The sequence below is a fragment of the Desmodus rotundus genome, chromosome 2, assembly GCF_022682495.2.
Source record: "Desmodus rotundus isolate HL8 chromosome 2, HLdesRot8A.1, whole genome shotgun sequence".
Classification (NCBI taxonomy): domain Eukaryota; kingdom Metazoa; phylum Chordata; class Mammalia; order Chiroptera; family Phyllostomidae; genus Desmodus; species Desmodus rotundus.
In genome coordinates, this window is record NC_071388.1 from 110,512,713 (window position 1) to 110,531,933 (window position 19,221).

A 19,221-nucleotide genomic window follows, 5' to 3' on the forward strand; every position below is an offset into this window, starting at 1 on the left:
AGGTCACAAGTGCACAATTTATGTTCTGTCAGGATATCCCTCTGCAACCCTCCACAGTGTACTATGCCTTTCTCCCCACCTTGCCCTTACGTTTTGATGTGGTGTTTTCTTCCAGGCTGGACAGGAGAAACAGTCCATGGGATCTCTACCTACTTTCCTCAAGCCACAGTGCCCTCTGTAAAATGATTTGAGCTTTCTGTATTTTGTTTTTCATTGCATTTCCTTTTGGGGCATAAACCAATACTGAGCTTTTCCTGAGGGCTGGAGGTAAGCAACTTACTTGAATAAAATGGAGGGAGATCTTCACTAAATCTATAAGTAGTAATTTTCTTTAAATAATTCATCCTAGGCCACATGATATAATATGAATATTAATTTGCTTCCATCCTATGCCAGGGCCAGTAAATTACCCTAATTATGCCAGGGAGATCTGATAAGCTCAATTCAGAAAGCCTACACTACAAGAATGCCTGCTATAAGTCTTCTGCTTCTTTTCTCAATAAATAATATCAAAGGCTTTTCTATCAAAAAAAGAAAACTAGAAAGGTTGATGGATATAAGAAAAGTTATTGATTAGGAATAGTGGGTGTTAGCAATGTGCTTACATTTGAGCATTTTTGGTATTCAATACAGTGGACTAGGTAAAATACTTTAAAAACATTTCTTGCTTTTTCAGGAATAAAGCACTCAAATCTAATGTCTACATCACTATGTATTTTTGAGATAACAAGGAAAGTTTGATTCATTAATAAACTAATGTCTTGCTGATAGTTTAGAATACCAGGAGTAACGGGATCCCAAAAGATTATTCCCTATAATACACAATGAGGATATTAAAAACAGTTTCTGTTTCAAGGATATTGTAAGATTTGTTTTCAAAGAACCTTCCAGTGAAATTTCATTTTCACACTCTCTAGTTAATATCTGTGTATGTGTCAAACTTTGGTCTGGGGACTGATTTTAAAATTTCCTGGTAGATAGCTTATAAGGGAATGTTAACTCTTACCTTCAATTGGCCTGCACTTGTGAGATGTTTAAAAAGAACCTAGTCAGGGCATGACCACTGCGCTCAGGAACTGTGTAGATAGACACGAACAAGAATGGCCTGAAAATTAAAAGACAAAGAAGAGGAGTCAGGGGAGCTTCATGGTTCAATACAAGCAAGCACTTGTGCTCTGTGGGGTCAGTTTAGGGCTTGGCCCTCCCTATGCCTGCTATGGGGAACAGGAAGCTTGGTTTGTACAAACTCACTGAGAAAAGATTCAGGAAAGTTACTTCAGTTTCATACCTAATTAGCCTTGTGAATTAGTTTTCACTCTGGGCCTTAGCTTTCTGATATGTAACATATTCTCAGCTGGAATTGCACACTGTGGTGGATGCAATAAGTCTTCAGAGACTATGGTCACAGCTGGAATCTCAGGCTCACCAAGGGTAGCTTAGACTTTTTATGCAAGCTATTAAACCATTTAAGCCTAATTAAATCATTTTTGAAATGTAGACAATGATGTCTATCTTGAAACTGTTTATAATACTAGTGAAATGAGAAATGTGACATGGCATGCTACATAAATAGAGCTCAGTAATATTAACCCATCCATCTCCTTTCTTTCCTTTAGGCTCAAATAATTCACACTTCTATGAAGAGAAAATGAAGATCAGTTGTGATGTAGGGAAAGACAACATTATTTTCTAATATTGGCCTTGAGATCATAAATGATGACAGAGAAAACTCTTACTTTTAATGTTAGATGGTTAATATGAAATTGAGGTGATGTACATTTAAACAAATGAAGGAAGACCCTTTTTCAGGTTGGATTCTACCCCAGGAGAAAGAACAAAAGGCACAAAACAACAAAATTAAGAAAACTCAGTGAGTAGTAGTAAAAACTCTAAATCGAAATGTAGACAACTCTGAGCGATGGATCAGAATTTGAACAGTGAAGAGAATCATCCATCCCTCCAGTATCACTGTCCCAAACACCACTGAGGAGGGGGAACCTCTCTCACTTTATGTTCTCTGTCTCTCTTTTTCCTTTGTCACATTCTCTGTATATGTGGTATATGGTTATTGTATGTTATATGATATCAAATAAATCTTATATTTATAATGCACATATATTACATATTGTATGTAACATACTATATATAATATACATAAATTATGTATGTTTGTATATATAATGTATAATATGCATATATAATGTATATATATGTGCAACATATATATACATAATATATAACAAATGCACAAATGCATATGTATATATATTTATATGCATATAAATATATTCATATTGTATATATTATATAATACATGCATAAATATGATATTATATATTATGTGCATGAATATATGCATACATTATATAATATGTGTATATATAAATATATAATATAAATACAAACAGGTTATATATTATATATTCAGCAGAATTAAATATTATGGAATCATAATTATGATCATCTCAATAGATGTGGAAAAGTATTTGATAAAGAACAGTCCCCGTTTATGATAAAAACAGTAAAGTGGGAGCAAAACTCAACATAATAAAGACCATGTATGAGAAACTTACAGCCAACATCATACTCAATGGGCAAAAACTAAAACTTTCACTCTAAAATCAGGCACAAGACAAGGGTGTTCACTTTCACCATTTCTATTCAACATAGTATTGGAAGTTCTAGACACAGCAATAAGACAAGAAAAAGAATTAAAAGGCATAACAATTAGAAAGGAGGAAGCAAAACTGTCACTGTTTGCAGATGACATGATAATGTAAATAGAAAACACTATATACTCCACCAAAAAACTACACGACCTAAAAATTAATTTGGGAAAATGGTGGGATACAATGTCCACATTCAGAAATAGAAGGCATTTTCATACACCAACAATTAAATACCAGAAACAGAAATCAGAAAAAAAAAATCCCAAATCCCATTTGCTATACCAACAATAAATAAATAAAATACTTAGGAAAAAGCTTAACCAAGGAAGTAAAAGAAGTGTACCTAGAAAACTACAGAAAACTGAAGAAAGACATTAAGGAAGACACAAATAAGTGAAAGCATATAACATATTCATAGACTGGAAGAATTAACATCATTAAAATGTCCATACTATCCAAAGCAATCTATAGATTCAATATAACCTTTATCATAATACTAATGACATATTTCACAAAACTGGAACAAATATTTCAAAAATTTATATGGAACCATAAAGGACACTGAATAGTCTCAACAATTTTGAGAAAGAAGAAAAAATAGGAAGGATCACAATACCTGATATCAAACTATATTACAACGTTACTATAATCAAAACAGTCAGGTACTGCCATAAGAAGAGACATATAGATCAATGGAACAGAATAGAGAGCTCAGAAATAAACCTATGTCTCTATTGTCAATTAATATTTAATAAAGGTGGCAGGAGCATAAAATGGAGTAAGATATAACCTCTTCAACAAATGGTGTTGTGAGATCTCAACAGCTAAATGCAAAGCAATGAAACTCGATGATACAGTCAATGATACATCAACTTAAACCATACAGAGAGATAAACTCATGATGTAAAAAAGATTTACATGTAAGTCGCAACACCATAAAAATCCTTGAGGAGAACATAGACAGGAAAATCTTAGAATTCCATGGTGCAATATTTTCACTGATATGTCCCCTAAAGCAAGGGGCATAAAGGAAAAGATCAACAAATCTGACTTCATCAAATGAAAACGTTTCCACAAAGCTAAAGTAAACATCAGCAAAATGAAAAGGCAACCAGCCATATGGGAAAAAATATTTGCCAATGACATTTCAGACAAGGGTTAAATCTCCAAAATATATAAAGAACTCACATGATTCCACTCAGGGAAGACAAGCAACTCAATTAAAAAAATGGGCAAAGAATGTGAACAGACACTTCTCCAATATGAACACACAGAGGGCCCAGAAAAATATGAAAGGATGCTTAGTATCTCTAGTCATCAGAGAGATGAAAATGAAAACCTCAGTGAGATACCACTTCACATGGGTCAGAATGGCCATTGTAAACAAATCAACCAATAAGAAGAGCTACTGAGGCTTTAAAGAAAAAGGAACATTAGTACATTGTTTCTTGAAATGCAGACTGGTATAGCCACTGTGGAAAACAGTAGGAGATTCCCTCAAAAATCAAAAATGGAACTGCCTTTTGACCTGAAAATTCCACTGCTGGGATTATACCCTAAGAATCCGAAACACGAATTCCAAAGAACCTATGCATCCAAATGTTCATAGTAGTGCAATTTACATAACCAAGTCCTGGGAGCACCCTAAGTGCCCATCAGTAAATGAACGGATCAAAAAACTATGGTACATTCACACAATGGAATCATACACAGCAGAAAAAAAGGAGGAGTTCATACCCTTCCTGTAAGCATTGATGGAACTGGACAGCATTATGTTAAATGAAATAAGCAGGTGGTGAAAGAAAATACCATATGATTTCACCTACAAGTGAAAACTAATCAAAAAAAACAATGAGGAAAATAGAGCCAGAGACTTGGAAATAAAGAACAAACTGATAGTGACCAGTGGGAAAATGTGTGGGAGCAGGGAAACAGGGGAAAGAAGGGGAAGAGACAAAGGCACATGAATAGGGAACCAATGGCATGGGCCATGGGGAAGGACTGACTATGCAAATGGGTGGGACATGGTGGGGGAGAGCACTGGAGAAAATGTGGGACAAATGTAACTGAACAACGATAAAAGTTACATAATTATTTTCCAAAGGACTTAGTTCAGGGCCATAGCAAAAGGCAGGGAATTATCCTGTAGCAGATGCCCTTACATTACAGGATGCATTCACATACGTGGCCTGTTGTTAGTCACACTAGGACAATTTAGATGTGCCAATTAACACAATGTCTACAACTTTAGGGTGTGGGAGGACACTGGAGTACTGAGACATAAGGAGAACATACAAACTCCATTCAGACAGTTGCCCCAGCTGGGACTCCTTCATTTTCCCTCATTACATTATATCAAAAATAACATTATTAGAGACCTTGCTTTATTGTCCAGCATAATACCTAATAAGGAGAAATTAAGACATTTCCAAATAAACAAAAGCTGAGAACATTCATACCACCATAATTTCCTACAGTAAATACTAAAAAGAGCCCTTCAAGTGGAAACAAATGGACCCAAGATTGTAACTCAAAGCCATACACAATTCCAAATGTCTGTGGTACAGGTAAATGCATGAACTAATGTAAAAATAAGTATTGTTTTATTCTGATTTGTAAGTCCTCTTTTAATTCCACTACAGGTTTAAAAAAACAAAAGCAAAAAGTAAGTATAAATCTAAGTTAATAGGTATTCAATATCTAAAAATGCAACTTCTAACATCCATAACCAGCTGTGGTTGTGGGAGATTAGCATTTTTATATGTGGTTGAAGTAAATTGTTATCAGTTTTAAATACATTGTGTGACTACAGGACATTTTATATAATCACCTTGGTAACCACAAGGAAAAACTGTCTATAAAATATACACAAAGGAAATAAGCAAGGAATAAAAATAATATTATAAAAAATATCAACTACGCACAAAGAAAGACAGTAGGGGAGGAAACAAAAGACAAAAAAAGATGTAAGATGTACAGAAAACAACACAATTACAGTGATATGTCCTTTTATATGTCATTACATTAAATGTAAATGGATCAAACACCTCAATGGAAAGCCATAGAACGGCAGAATGAATTAAAAGAAACAGACAACAACAGCAGGAAACAACAACAAACTCAAGAATTCCATCATATCCTGTGTACAAGTGACTTATCTGACATGTAGGATCACATATAGAGTTAAAATGAAATAGTGAAAAAGATATCCCATGAATATACAAACCAAAAGAAAGCAGGTATGGCTTTAATAGTATCTGACAAAATACATAAAAATCAAAACTGTTCTTAGGCAAAGAGTGACATCATAGAATGATGAAGGAACAATTTACTATGAAGGTATAATAATTATTTATATCAAACGTTGGAGCTTTACAATCATTATCAGGAGCAAAATTTGATAGTATTGAAGAGAGAAGCAAACAAACCTATTATGGTGTTCAGTCTATGAAAGCTGGACTTCAATACTCCCTTTCAATAGCAAATAGAAAGGAGAGAGGGACATCAGTAAGGAAATAGAAGACATGAACATTATAGGTCAATAATGAGACACAAACAGAACACTTCCCCAAACAATAGTAGAGTAGAATTTTGCTCATGTGGCCATGAATCATTCTCCAGGATAGAGCATATGTTAGGCCACAAAATAACTACTAATTAATTTTAAAAGATTGAAACCATACAATATATTATTGTCTGATCACAGTGGAATGAAGGTAAAAATCAATAGCAGAAAGGAAAATGTAAAATTTAAAAATGTGTAGAAATTAAACACCATAATTTTAAACAACCAATGGATCAAAGAAGAAATTATGAAGGAAATAAGAAAATGTTTGGAGACAAATAAAATTAAAATGCAACATATTTAAACATATGGGATGCAGTGAAAGCAGATCTGAGATAGAAATTTATACCTGTAAATTCTTACATTAAAAAAAGAATGCCTTCAAATCAACCACCTAATTTTATAGGACTTATAGGACTAAAGATATATATAAACTCAAGACTCCCAAGGAACAGAAAAAATATTACAGCAGAGATACACAAAACAAACATAGAAAATGATAAAGAAAATAAACCAATCCAAAAGTAGCTTTTATGAAAAGAAAACACAACATGACAAACCGTTAGCTAGATTGAGACAGAGAGAGAGAGAGAGAGAGAGAGGAGGCCAAAAACTAAAATCAGTATGAATAGTTGTACATTAACAAATTAAGTAACTAGGTAAAATAAATAAATTCCTAAAAATGCAAAACCTACCAACACCGAATCATGTAGAAATAGAAAAATAAGGAGATTGAATCAGTAATCAAAATCCTCCTAATAAACAAAAGCCAAGGGCCCGATGGCTTCAATGGTGAATTCTGCCAAACACTTAAATAAGAATTTACAGGATGGAATACTACGCAGAAGAAAGAAAGAAGGAGCTCCTACCCTTAGTGACACCATGGGTGGATCCGGATAGCATTATGCTAAGTGAAATAACCTGGCTGGTGAAAGAAAAATGCCATATGCTTTCACCTATGAGTGGAACCTAATCAACAAAACAAACAAGCAAGCAAAATATAACCAGAGCCATTGAAATTAAGAACAAACTAACAATAACCAGAGGGGAGGTGGGAGGGGATAATGAAGGGAAAAGGGGGAAGGGTTTTCAGGAACATGTATAAAGGACACATGGACAAAACCAAAGGGGGTAGGATCAAAGGGGGAAAGTGGGGATGGTTGGGAGGAAGTGCTGGGGGAATATGGAGACAACCGCATTTGAACAACAATAAAAAAAGTTAAAAAAAAAAAAAAAGCGTTCCCTTTAGCATATCTTGCAAAGCTGGTTTGATGGAGGTATATTCTTTCAGCCTTCTTTTGTCTGGGAAACTCCTTATTTCATCTTCCACTTTAAATGAGAGCCTTGGTGGATAGAGTAGTCTGGGTTGCCAGCCTTTGCTTTTCATTACTTGGAATATTTCTTGTTATTCCCTTCTAGATGGTAGTATTTCTGTTGAGAAATCAGCTGTTAGCCTCATCAGAGCTCCCTTGTATGTTACTTTCCTGCTTCTCCCTTGCTGCCTTTAATATTCTCTCTTTGTCTTTAAAATGGCATTTTAATTATGATGTGTCTTGGGGTAAGCCCCTTGGGTTCATCTTGATTGGGACCCTCTGTGCTTCCTGAACTTGCATGGATTTTCCCCTCTTCATGTTAGGGAAGTTTTCTGTCATTATTTTTTCAAACAGGTTTTCTATCTCTTGATCTTTTACTTCTCTTTCTGGTATTCCCATGATTTGAGTGTTGTTGTGTTTCATGTTGTCCTGCAGTCCCCTTAATCTACCCTCATATTTTTTAGTCTTTTTTTATGCTTCTTCTCTACCTTGGTATTTTGTGCTACCCTGTCTTACAGCTCACGAATTAGGTTGTCTGCTTCATCCAGCCTGCTTGTAACCTCTTCTAGTGTGTGTGTGTGTGTGTGTGTGTGTTTTAATTACAATATTCTTCATTAATCTTGGTTATTTATAAAGTATGTATCAGTCAAAAGTTCTGAATTCAAAACAAGGAGATGACAATAGTAAAGTATGGAGAATTTTAAGACAAGAGCTTATAATATAATGTGGCATTTAAAACTTGATATGTGTTTTATGGATTCCTAATTTTTCTTTTTTTTAAATCTATTTTATTGATTGTGCTATTATAGTTGTTCCAGTTTATTTCTCCCCTTTACTTTCTAGTATTTTTTTTAATTTCAGATATTGTATTCTTCATTTCCTCCTTGTTCTTGTTTATAGTTTCCATTTCCTCTTTCATACTGTTGTAGTTCTCACTTAATTCCTTGTAGTTGTCTGTGAGTTCCTTGAGCATCCTTATAACCATTCTTTTCAGTTCCATATCTGATAGTTTGCTTGCCTCTATTTCATTTAGATCTTTCACTAGGGATTCTACCATTCTTTTAGATTCGGTGTTCTTTCTTTGTCTCCCCATTTTAAGCGACTCTTTTGTTTGTTTCTGTGATTCCGGATGCTCTGCTTTGCCAGCTGTCTTCATGGGATAAACTTGTGTGGTAGGGATTCTGTGGGACTCAATGGTGTGTTCTCTTTGATCTCCTGGTCTGGATGCCCTATAGTTGCCCTTTCTTCCTTTTGTGTGGGCTCTGTAGTAGCACTTGGGCTTTACCTGTTGGTGGGTTCTCCTCTCTGATGGGCTTACTGGTATTCAAAACTCCCACCTTGTCTTATATGCTGTTGTACGGGTGTTGGTTAACAAAGAAATATTACCAGACAATCAAACCTACACCAGCAAAAGGAACCCTCTACCACATCAGCAATTTCAACCACAATGAACTAAGGTTAATAAAGCTGAAGAGAGATTGCAGATATTATAAAATATGACAAAATGAATATGAGATAACTGAAAGAGAGGGAAATATTATTGAGTGGAAAGAGGTAGAAGAATTGGTAAGATTTGGGATAGAACTGAGGTGAAGAAAGGGAGAGAACAAAATTTAAAATGTAAGTAAAACAAAAAAGGGTAATGGGAACAGTAGGGTAAGAAAGGGAAGAGTATACTATGAGGTTGGAAGTTTGAAAATTGAAAAGGTACCGCACCAACGAGAGCAAAATTGCAGACAAACCACAGCAGGGTCAGTAGCAACGACAACTGAATGAAGTTTAATAAAGTTGGAACGGGGATTAGAATATTGCTGAAAGGCAAAAGTGCATATGAGATGTCTACGGTAAATAAAAATGATTTTGAGAGGATGGTGGAAGCAAACTAATAGGAGTAAGGAGTAAAACCCAGGTTGGGGGAGGGGGGGTGGAGGCTGGGAGGGAGAGAGAAAACAATGAAATAAAATTCCTCACTCAACTGATGAGGGGTAGGGGGAAGGCAAAATGCAGTAAGACAAGGGGAGAGAATTCTATGGGATTTAAAGTACAAACAAATAGTGAACAGATAGCATTTCCTTTGGAGAAATACAGCAATAACTGGTATTTCACCCAACTGGCCACTGTTTATAAAAGTTGGAAAGGAAATAAGACTCTTATTAGAGGGGGGGAAAGAATGTGAGCTGACTTAAGAAAGAAGAGCACTTATGTGAGGTTAGATGGAAGAGAAATAGTTGAGAGTCAGAGATAGAAATGTGTCATAGTGTGAGAGAATGTAAAGTTTACAATAACAGTACTAAAGCTCAGGAAGTTGGCTAAATAGATTAAGACCAGGGAAGGGTGCTGTGTGGCATTTGGAATAACAATAATATGATGAAAAATATATAACTGAATAAAAATAATTAAAAGTAAAAAACCAAGAGTAGTGTGTTGTTATTTGGAACACGAGTGAAGGGAAAGAAGAATTAAAATGCAGTATGAAAGGGGGAATAAAAAATAAATAATAAAAACAAACTAAAAAGACCTAAATAAATGAAAAAGAAGAAAATGAAGTAAAAAAATAAGACACGCAAGTCCTGATGAAGAGCAAAGTGAAATTTGTCTCAGCTGTTGGTGATCGCCTTCTGACTTCTTTCTGGATCTGTCTCTGGTTTTCTCTCAGATCCAGGTCTTATTGTCTTATTCTTAGGAGGGGGGGGGGCTGGAGCGGCGGGGGGGGGGGGGGGTTGGTGAGGGGGAAGCATCTTGCTGATTGTTAAGCCTGCCCAGCTGGTTTTAGAGATCTTCTAGGCTCCTGCAGGCAGAGGGGGGCTGGGTTCCACTTTTTCCTTTCCTGTGGTTCCACAAGGAAAGGAGCTCAGCCTGGGCTACAATAATCACAAGTGCCTAGTTTCCAGCTCATGCCCTCAGAGCCCTATGTAGCCCGCACTGTCCACCCTGCGCACTTGTGCCAGGCTGGCGTGGATAAGCCACCTTGCTTTGCACCCCTTTCATCAGTCCATGAGTTGCACTGAGTGGGAGCGAATCATGCCCCCACTCATCCCTCTTCACAGGCCCAGCCACTGAGCCCACGAGGACCCTGTGCACAAGAGGTCACTGTGTGCTAGGTCCTTGCACAGCAGCTGAGATCCTCTTTTGAGAGAAGTCTCCTTGGGTGCAGCCTGCTGTTCCTCACAAGCGCAGGGCTTTCCACACAGACCAGCTCTCTGACCACTCCAGAGTCTATCTGGGTCACTGCCAGTCATGGCCCATCTCCTCTCTCAGCTCCAGGTGTCACCCGGCTCCCCAGTTTCTCTGGTGCTGTCCCAGCCGGTGACCACTGCCCCAGCCAGTGACCACTGCCCCAGCCGGCCACCACTGTCCCAGCTGGGGTTCCCCACCAGCTGTGTGTCACTTGCTACCTTCTTTTCCCCCCAGCGACTTTATGCATCTAGGTCTCTCCTGGTGTGGGTCTGGGACTTCCCTGCCCTGGGAGGAGAGGGAGCAGCTAGGCTGCTCTCACTAACCTGGCTCTCCTCCAATGTCGTCCCTGCAGCAGTCTTGGTCTGTGGCGCCAGGCCCGGGGACCTTCCCCATGGGCCTATAAAACCTCCTTACCACCCGTTTTGAAGTGTCCTCTGCACACTTTGGTTTCCAAACTTCATATCAGCTGAGATTCTGTTGGCTGTTCACTTTGCTTGTCGTAAGATTGGCTAAGTGTCCCTGCTGGGTGCCAAGCAAGTAGACTCAGCTCCCTCCTATATCCCCGCCATCTTCTCTCTCCAGAAGTAATCAATTTCTTGACATAAGCAAATGACTGGCAAATCATGAAACCTTCTGACTTCCCCAAATTAATGATCCAGCCCCTAGTTCCTATTCTGACTTTCCTAAGTTAAACTATTTAAAATCATGCTTCCAATAGTCAGAGTAGTTAGGTTTACCTTTTCCATTAAAAAAAACAAAAACAAAAACAAATAAAACAAACAAACCAAGAGAACTTCGTTGTTCAAATGATTGCTACCGGAATGACCGTGGACTATTTTCCTATAATGACACTCTAAGGGTAGAAAAAGTGACCGTGTGTGTTTGAGTTTGTCGACATGTATTAAGAGATCATTTGAGCCAGTCAGTTCAGTAGAACGATCAGTATTCTTTCTCAGTGTCTTCCTGTGGGAATATTTCTCTATTTCTGCGTGGAAATTTTTATTTTATAGTATGCTGTCAAAGGAAAAAAGACTCTTCCTCAGAGGTGTATCAATAATGACTGTACTTTAGGACAATAACTTCCGGTTCAGTAAGTACTGACTTTGACGATTATTAGTCCAAATGGGATTCCCAAGTAAAAAGGAAACTGGCTTCATTATAGGCTTTCTGAAATGTATGGGTAGTAGACGACCCATAATTGGTTTTGCTGTTTTCACCTGCCAACTGCACATCACAGGCTGACTCAAGAACAGTGCTTATTCTAAGCGGTGAAAATTCAGTCGTTGTCACTTCTCTCCTCTCCCTGCCTTCTCACACACATATAGCTATTAAATCTCTCCATACTATAGCCTTTTCATTCTTAAATCCCCCCCTCCTTTTCATCTACACTGCCGCTAACGTATTAGTCTCTGTTTTTCTTTAGCAGTGGAATTTGTCTTCCTGTCTCTGGTCTCTGTTCCTTTGAGAACTTCCTCTACCCAGCTGACTAGATTCTGTTTCCAAAACAGTAATTTGTTTCATTATTCCCTATGTGGAAATGCTTAGATGGTTCTTATCACCCATAAAAATGAGAGAGTTTAAAGAGCTCTTGGCCACAATGCCTCAGGCTGATTTCCAGCCTCAGTTCTTCTGGTTCTCACAAGACAGTCTCTGCTCCAACAAGACAAGATGATTTTAAAGACTCACATGTCCCTAATCTTTTATGCTTCTGTTTCTTTACATTTAGGGGTCTGCAGTTTCCTTCAGCTCCTCCCATATACCTCATCTTTCAAGAACCCTCTAGAATGTGAGCTCTTCCTACAAATGGATGTTTTCCTCTGTGCTGCATAGCGATTTGCACTTATTATTAGAAGACTCAACACATTTAGTTGAGGCAGAATGAAACTTTTACATGTGAACAGATAGAAGCTAGAATAGAGTATAACACCTAGCACTTTCTCAATAAATACTTTTTGAAACAATGAATAAATAAATATCACAGAGTTTCCTTTCCCTGTTTCTCCCCTCTCCCAATTCAAATGCTGATACAAGATAGATGAACAGTAAACAGAAATCTTCAGTGGTGTCTCTATCTAGGGCTTTGTACTTTGGTTACAACATGACATGTGAAATTTCCTTATTCGGGGTCTGGAGTTGATCTTTCATATGATCTCTCCAAAGCACTTTCCCAACACTCACAACTGCATAAATTTGTCTATTTACGTCACCAGTAAAACACCTTCCATACAATTTCACTAAATGTTAAATAATTAAATTATCAAATATAAAATTCTCCACCAAGAACTCGAAACATTTAAAATTCTTTAATATTGCTTCATGTTTTGAAATAAAAAATATTTTTTACAGATAAAGTAAATTCCTATTTAGAGTCATACACTGTGTCATTCCACTCCTTTCCCGTAGCTCGTATCTCAGCGCTGGTCAGAAGCAACCTCTATCTGGAATCCTATCCAGTTTTATAATTTTACACACACACACACACACACACACACAATATTTCCAAGAATGATGCCTAACATTGCTTTAAGATATTAGTATTTTGAGTATATGTGAGTTTTACATTTATATAAATATGATCACTGTGGACATGTCATGCTGCATTCAAAATATGTTTTAATATCTTGCCCTATGTAATCATTAAGATAACATTTCCAATTGCCTGATATTTATACTACTATATTATATTTAACAGTGTTACATTTAATTATATTTAATTCATCTTTTTAAATAACATTTAGGATATATATACATTCCTATGTACACATTCTTTTTGTTGAGTCATTTTCTATTTCAATAAATATTAAAATTTGTTCTTCAAATGTTCTTCAAATTTACATTCCCACCCCAAAATATAAACATTATTATATACAGTCTAAATATATTTTCCTAATTGACCATATTTCCTTTAAATTTGTTTACAGTTTCTGTGGGTGTTTATTAAATTTATTGGGGCGACATTGATGAATGAGTTCATATAGGTTTAAGTGTACATTTCTGTGATACACGATCTCTACATATTGCATTGTGTGTCCACCACCTGAAGTCAAACTCTATTGTGGATTTTGTGGTTATAAAGAACTGTATTTTCATGAAGTCAGATTGTACTACCTTTTTCTCTTTGGTTAGGGATTTTTTTACTTCCTTCTTGAAGAATGTGTTTTACCCTGATGCCATAAATATATTTTCCTTTATTCCTTCTAATACTTTTGATGCTTCCTCTTCCATATTTTAATTTTAAATCTATCTTTATTTATTTATTTTTTGCTTGCACTATGGGTTGGTAAATAGTTTTATTTAGAAATGTAATGTTATACCTATCACACAGCCATATATTTTGGGGGTACTTAAATCCTCAAATTCTCATTAGAATACCTTTACTTCATATACATTTTAAATAAACTTTTTATTGAACATATGTGTTCCAAAAGGTATGTAATATTAAGGGTACAGATTGATACATTTTTACTGCCACTTTGATCCAAAAATAGAATAATATAGTGATACAAAAGTCCTCCACAAACCCTTAGTGATTATCCTCAAAGGTTACTTCTTAACTTATAATACTAAACATATATATAATCACAATTCATATAAATGAGCTAAACTCAGGTATTAAAAATGATTTTTAGATTGCATAAATAAAAACCAAACCAAAATGATTAAGTGTGTGCTGCTAAAATTATATACCTTTAGAATAATATATCATTTTTATATGAGCTTAATAAAACAGATTAATCAAGTATATTTTAATAAAAATGAAGCTAATTTAATATTAACATAAGAAATAGAAATTAATGAAACAAGCAGATAAATTATTAGAACCATGGATTAGGTTTTGTATGTATTTTAAAATTAATGTGAATAGTATCATGCGGAATTATTTGTCTGTGTCTGACTTCTTTTGTTCATAGTGTTGGATATAGCAATTGTTCATATATTTCATTAGTTTATAGTAGTGAATTGTATGAATATACCCAAATGTTTTTATCCACCCTGGTGTTGATAAACATTAGTGTTGTTTCCACTTTGTATTTGCATAAACATTGCAGCTAGGAGTATTTGCATACATCTATATCTTTTCATGCATATATGCACATCATTCTCTTGGGTGCATGCCTGGCAATAGAACTCCTGGGTCGTACAGTCTGTTTAGCTCTAGTGGATAATGTAAACAGATTTCCAAAGGACGGTGCCAGTTTATACATCCACTGGCAGTATATGAGAATTTTAGTCTTAAAGAGTTATTATTGTTTTGCTTTTGCTTTCTGTCATGATGTTCTGATAGTGGCATCGGATTGTACTATAATTTTCATTTCTGTGATAACTAATCATTTTCACATTTGCCAACAATTTTGATACAGACCCTTTGTTAAGTGATTTATAAGTCTTTTTCCCCTGTTTTAAATTTTTGTCAGCTATTTTCTTAGTGATTGCTAGAATTTCAGAAGTCCTCTCTGCAGCAGTTTAACTCTCATACCCTTAATAGTGTGTTTTGATGAACAGAAAGTCTTAATTTTTGTGTAATGCAATCAACCAGTTATTTTCTTTATGGCTTGGGCTTTTTATGTTCTATTTAAAAGAAGTTTGCCTAACCCAAATTATAAGACTAATATCATCATATGTAATCTTCAAAAGCTTTATTGTTTTATCATACTTATAATATCTATAATCTACCTCAAAATAATTTATATGTGTAGTGTTAACTAGAGTCTAGGTTTATATGTGTGTGTGTGTGTGTGTGTATACACACACACATATAGTATGGTATATAAATATATATCATACATTTTAGAATCAACCTGAAGTTTTAATTTAAAAAGAAATGCAACTTAGATTTTAGTTGAGATTGAAACAATTAAAAGGTTATTTTAGGAAACACTGACAATTTTATTTCATTGAGCCTTTTATCCTTTACCATGAAATGCCATTCCTGCTATTTAGGTGTTCTGTACTTCTCTATTTTCTTTCATTATTACTGTGCTGTTCTTGGTGTCAATGTCTAGCAAGTCTTTTCTAGATTTATTTCTAGAGATATTTTATGGTATTATAAATGGCATCAACTCTTGAAATTTTATCTTCTGATAATGTGTGATGTGAAGTAGAATCTAAAATTAATTATGTATATGCATATATAATACATTATATATAAATATCTTTTATACACTTTAGAATCAACTTGACGTTGCTTATTCATTGCCAATTTATTTCCTTTGTAGGTGTGTTCCTCCCTCTCTTTCCTCACCTTTAAAGAGATCCTTTAGCATCTCTCATAATGCTGGTTTGGCGGAGATGTGTTCTTTTAGTGTTTTTTTGTTTGTTTTGTTTTGTCTTGGTAACTCCTTTTTTGCCTTCATTTTAAATGAGAGTCTTGATGGGTAGAGTAGTCTTGGTTGCAGGCCCTTGCTTTTCATTACTTTGAATATTTCTTGCCTTTCCCTTCTGGCTTGTCATGTTTCTGTTTAGTAATAGCCTTATCAGGACTCCCTTGTATGTTACTATGTGTTTCTCACTTGCTGCCTTTAGTATTCTCTTTGTCTTTAAATTTTGCAATTTTTATTATGATGTTTCTTGGAGTGAACCTCTTTGGATTCATCTTGATTGGGACACTCTGTGCTTCCTGAATTTGCATGGATTTCCCCCTCTTCACATTAAGGAAGTTTTCTGTCATTATTTTTTCGGACAAGTCTTCTATTCCTTGCTCCTCTTCTCCTTGTGGTATTCCTATGATTTGGATATTGCTATGTTTGATGTTATCCTGCAGCTCCCTTAAACCTTCTTCATTCTCTCTGAGTCTTTTTTATTTGTTTGTTTGGTTGCTCTGTCTGGGATTTTTTTTCTACTTTGTCCTCGAGCTTGTTGATTTGATACTTTGCTTCATCTAGCCTGCTTTGAATTCCTTCTACTGTGTTCTTCAATTCAGAAGTCGTATTCTTCATTTCCTCATGGTTTTTATTGATAGTTTCTGTGTCTTTTTTTTTTTTTTTGGCTGATGTAGATTGCATTAAGTTTTTGCGGCTTCCCTGTAATTCTTTGTAGTTCTCACTGAGCTCATTGAGCTTCCTTATAACCATTACTTTGAACTCATTGTCTGATAATTTACTTGCCTCTATTTCATTTAGCATTGTTTCTGGGGATTCCTCCTATCTTTTTGATTGGGGTTTCTTTCTTTGTCTCCCCTTTTTAGGTACTCTTCTTGTTTGTTTCTGCTTCTTAGATTGATGTGCTTTGACTCCCCATCTTCAAGGGGTGACCCTCTATGGTAGCAGACCTTTGGCGTTCAGTGGTGCAGTCTCCTTGATCTCCTGAACATGATGCTCTTGGGATGCCCTTCATGCCATTTATGTTGGCTCTCGTTGTAATTGGGTTTTGATTGTTGTTGGGTCATTCTTTGTTGGGTCCTTCCCTCCAGCTGGATAAGGGTCACTCTGCCCACCACATCTTGTATGCTGTTGTGCAGCTGCACTGTTCTTTCTAGATCCACCTCTGGTGATGTCACATGGTGGCCAGTATGGCCTTAGGCAGCTTGTTTGAGACTACTGGCGATCCACATTCTATGGCTGACTCCTTCGGTTGTTAAACTAGTCACTCTGTAATCAGCAGTCAGGCTTAAGCACCACATGGTGGGCAGAGTGATTCCTGTAGGCAGGGCTATTGCTTCCTCTCAGGCTGATGCTACTTGGAGAGGAGTCATCTGCCTGAGCAAGATGGCCATTGCAGTATGGGGGATGACTCAGCACTAGGATCCTGACAGCTGCTCCCTCAGTTTTCTCCCCAAAGCCATCCCTCCTTCCTCAAGTATCTCTAGTCCATCCTGTTCCACCTTTGCCAGAGCCCAGGGTAAGTGGCTGCACATGATATTTTATGTGTTGGTCCTTTAAAATGCTCTCTGTGACTCCAACCTTCTGTTCCTGGCAGAGGGAAACCCTGCCGCTTTTCACAGCTGGATGTTATCTGGGTTCTTTTTGGGCTCTGGTGTTGTAGGCTAGGGTTTAGCTTGGGGTTTAGACTTCACAGTTCTCAGGGGGAACCACCTGGCCATTGAAATATTCCTCCAGCATGCCAGCTGCCACCCATGGCAGCCCAGCCAGCCCTCTTGTGTCTCCTCTGCACTCCTTACCAGTCACATTGTGGTGAAACTGTTTCTTCTGTCCTGATCCTTACATAAATTTTTAAAAGGTACACAGTGGATAGCCTTATAAACTGAATTGTAGTTCAATCTTACTTTTATTTCAATATTTGTATTATTGTATCAAGGAAGATCAGCAAGTAATATCTTTTTTATCAGTTACCATAGCACTGTTGTAATATGAATAAGATTATCATAACAAATGACTTAGGATAATATTACAGAACCTCTTTTTATCTACATACAATTCTGTAAACACAACTTTCTTCATTTCAATCCTGTATTGAATTTTTCTGTAAATTGTGGATAGAATAAACTTTTATGAACATTTTTAAGTCATTGAAAGGTCATGGTATAGCTTTTCTTTTCATTTAAATGATGGAGATTAAAAGTGTGGGTTGTTTAATTTGTCATGTCACTGACCCCAGATAGGTGGCTTTGTATCAGGTCAGAATTCTGGAGGTCATGCTCTCGTATGGGACTAAACACTAATCATCATGCATGGAAAAAAATCATCGTGCAGGATTATTCATAGAATTATTATGTAAGTGGGTGTTAATATTAAGCATGTGCTACCAAATAAATATCTTTTTTCAAAACATGCTATAAATATTGTATCCACATATAATAAAACATGCCTGCAAATAAATGACTATTTCCTACAGAATGGTTCACTCAACTATAGTACCCTCACATAATTTACTCATTCATTATTTTATTTTATTTTCATGGGTTTTTATTTTATAATTGTTTATGTAAACATTCCTGTATTTCTCCATGTGTAGGAAAAGTAGAGAATGGACATTTTAAGACTTTAAGATTTTTTCAAACTGTCTTTCGAAAGGATCGTAACTATTACATAATCTGGTAGACATCTTTCTTTTTTTTTTTTTTAAGGTTCAGGTAATTTTTTTTATTGAAATAAGATCAGATAAAATGATATTCAAGGGAAATCATTAATGGACACTTCTTCCAATTAATGATACAATTTATCATTATTTGTGTGTTGAAGACAGTTGAAAACCTAGATGAAACGGAGAAATTTCTAGAAAAATATAACCTACCAAAACTCAATGTGGTAGACATCTTTCTATTGATCACATTAAATATCTTCATTTCATTTTTTACTATTTGACAAATTGTAGGAAATATGCTATCTGATTATTTAATATTTATTATAAATGAGATTGTGTATCTTTTTTTCTGTTCTTTTTTAATTGTTCTTCGAGTACAGCCATGTCGATTTTCCCACCACCACTTTTCTCCACCCCATCCACCCCTATGCCCTGCCTTCAATCCTACCCACCTTTGGCTCTGTCCATGCATTCTTTATACATGCTACTTGATGACCCTTTCCCTTCTTTCCCCTGT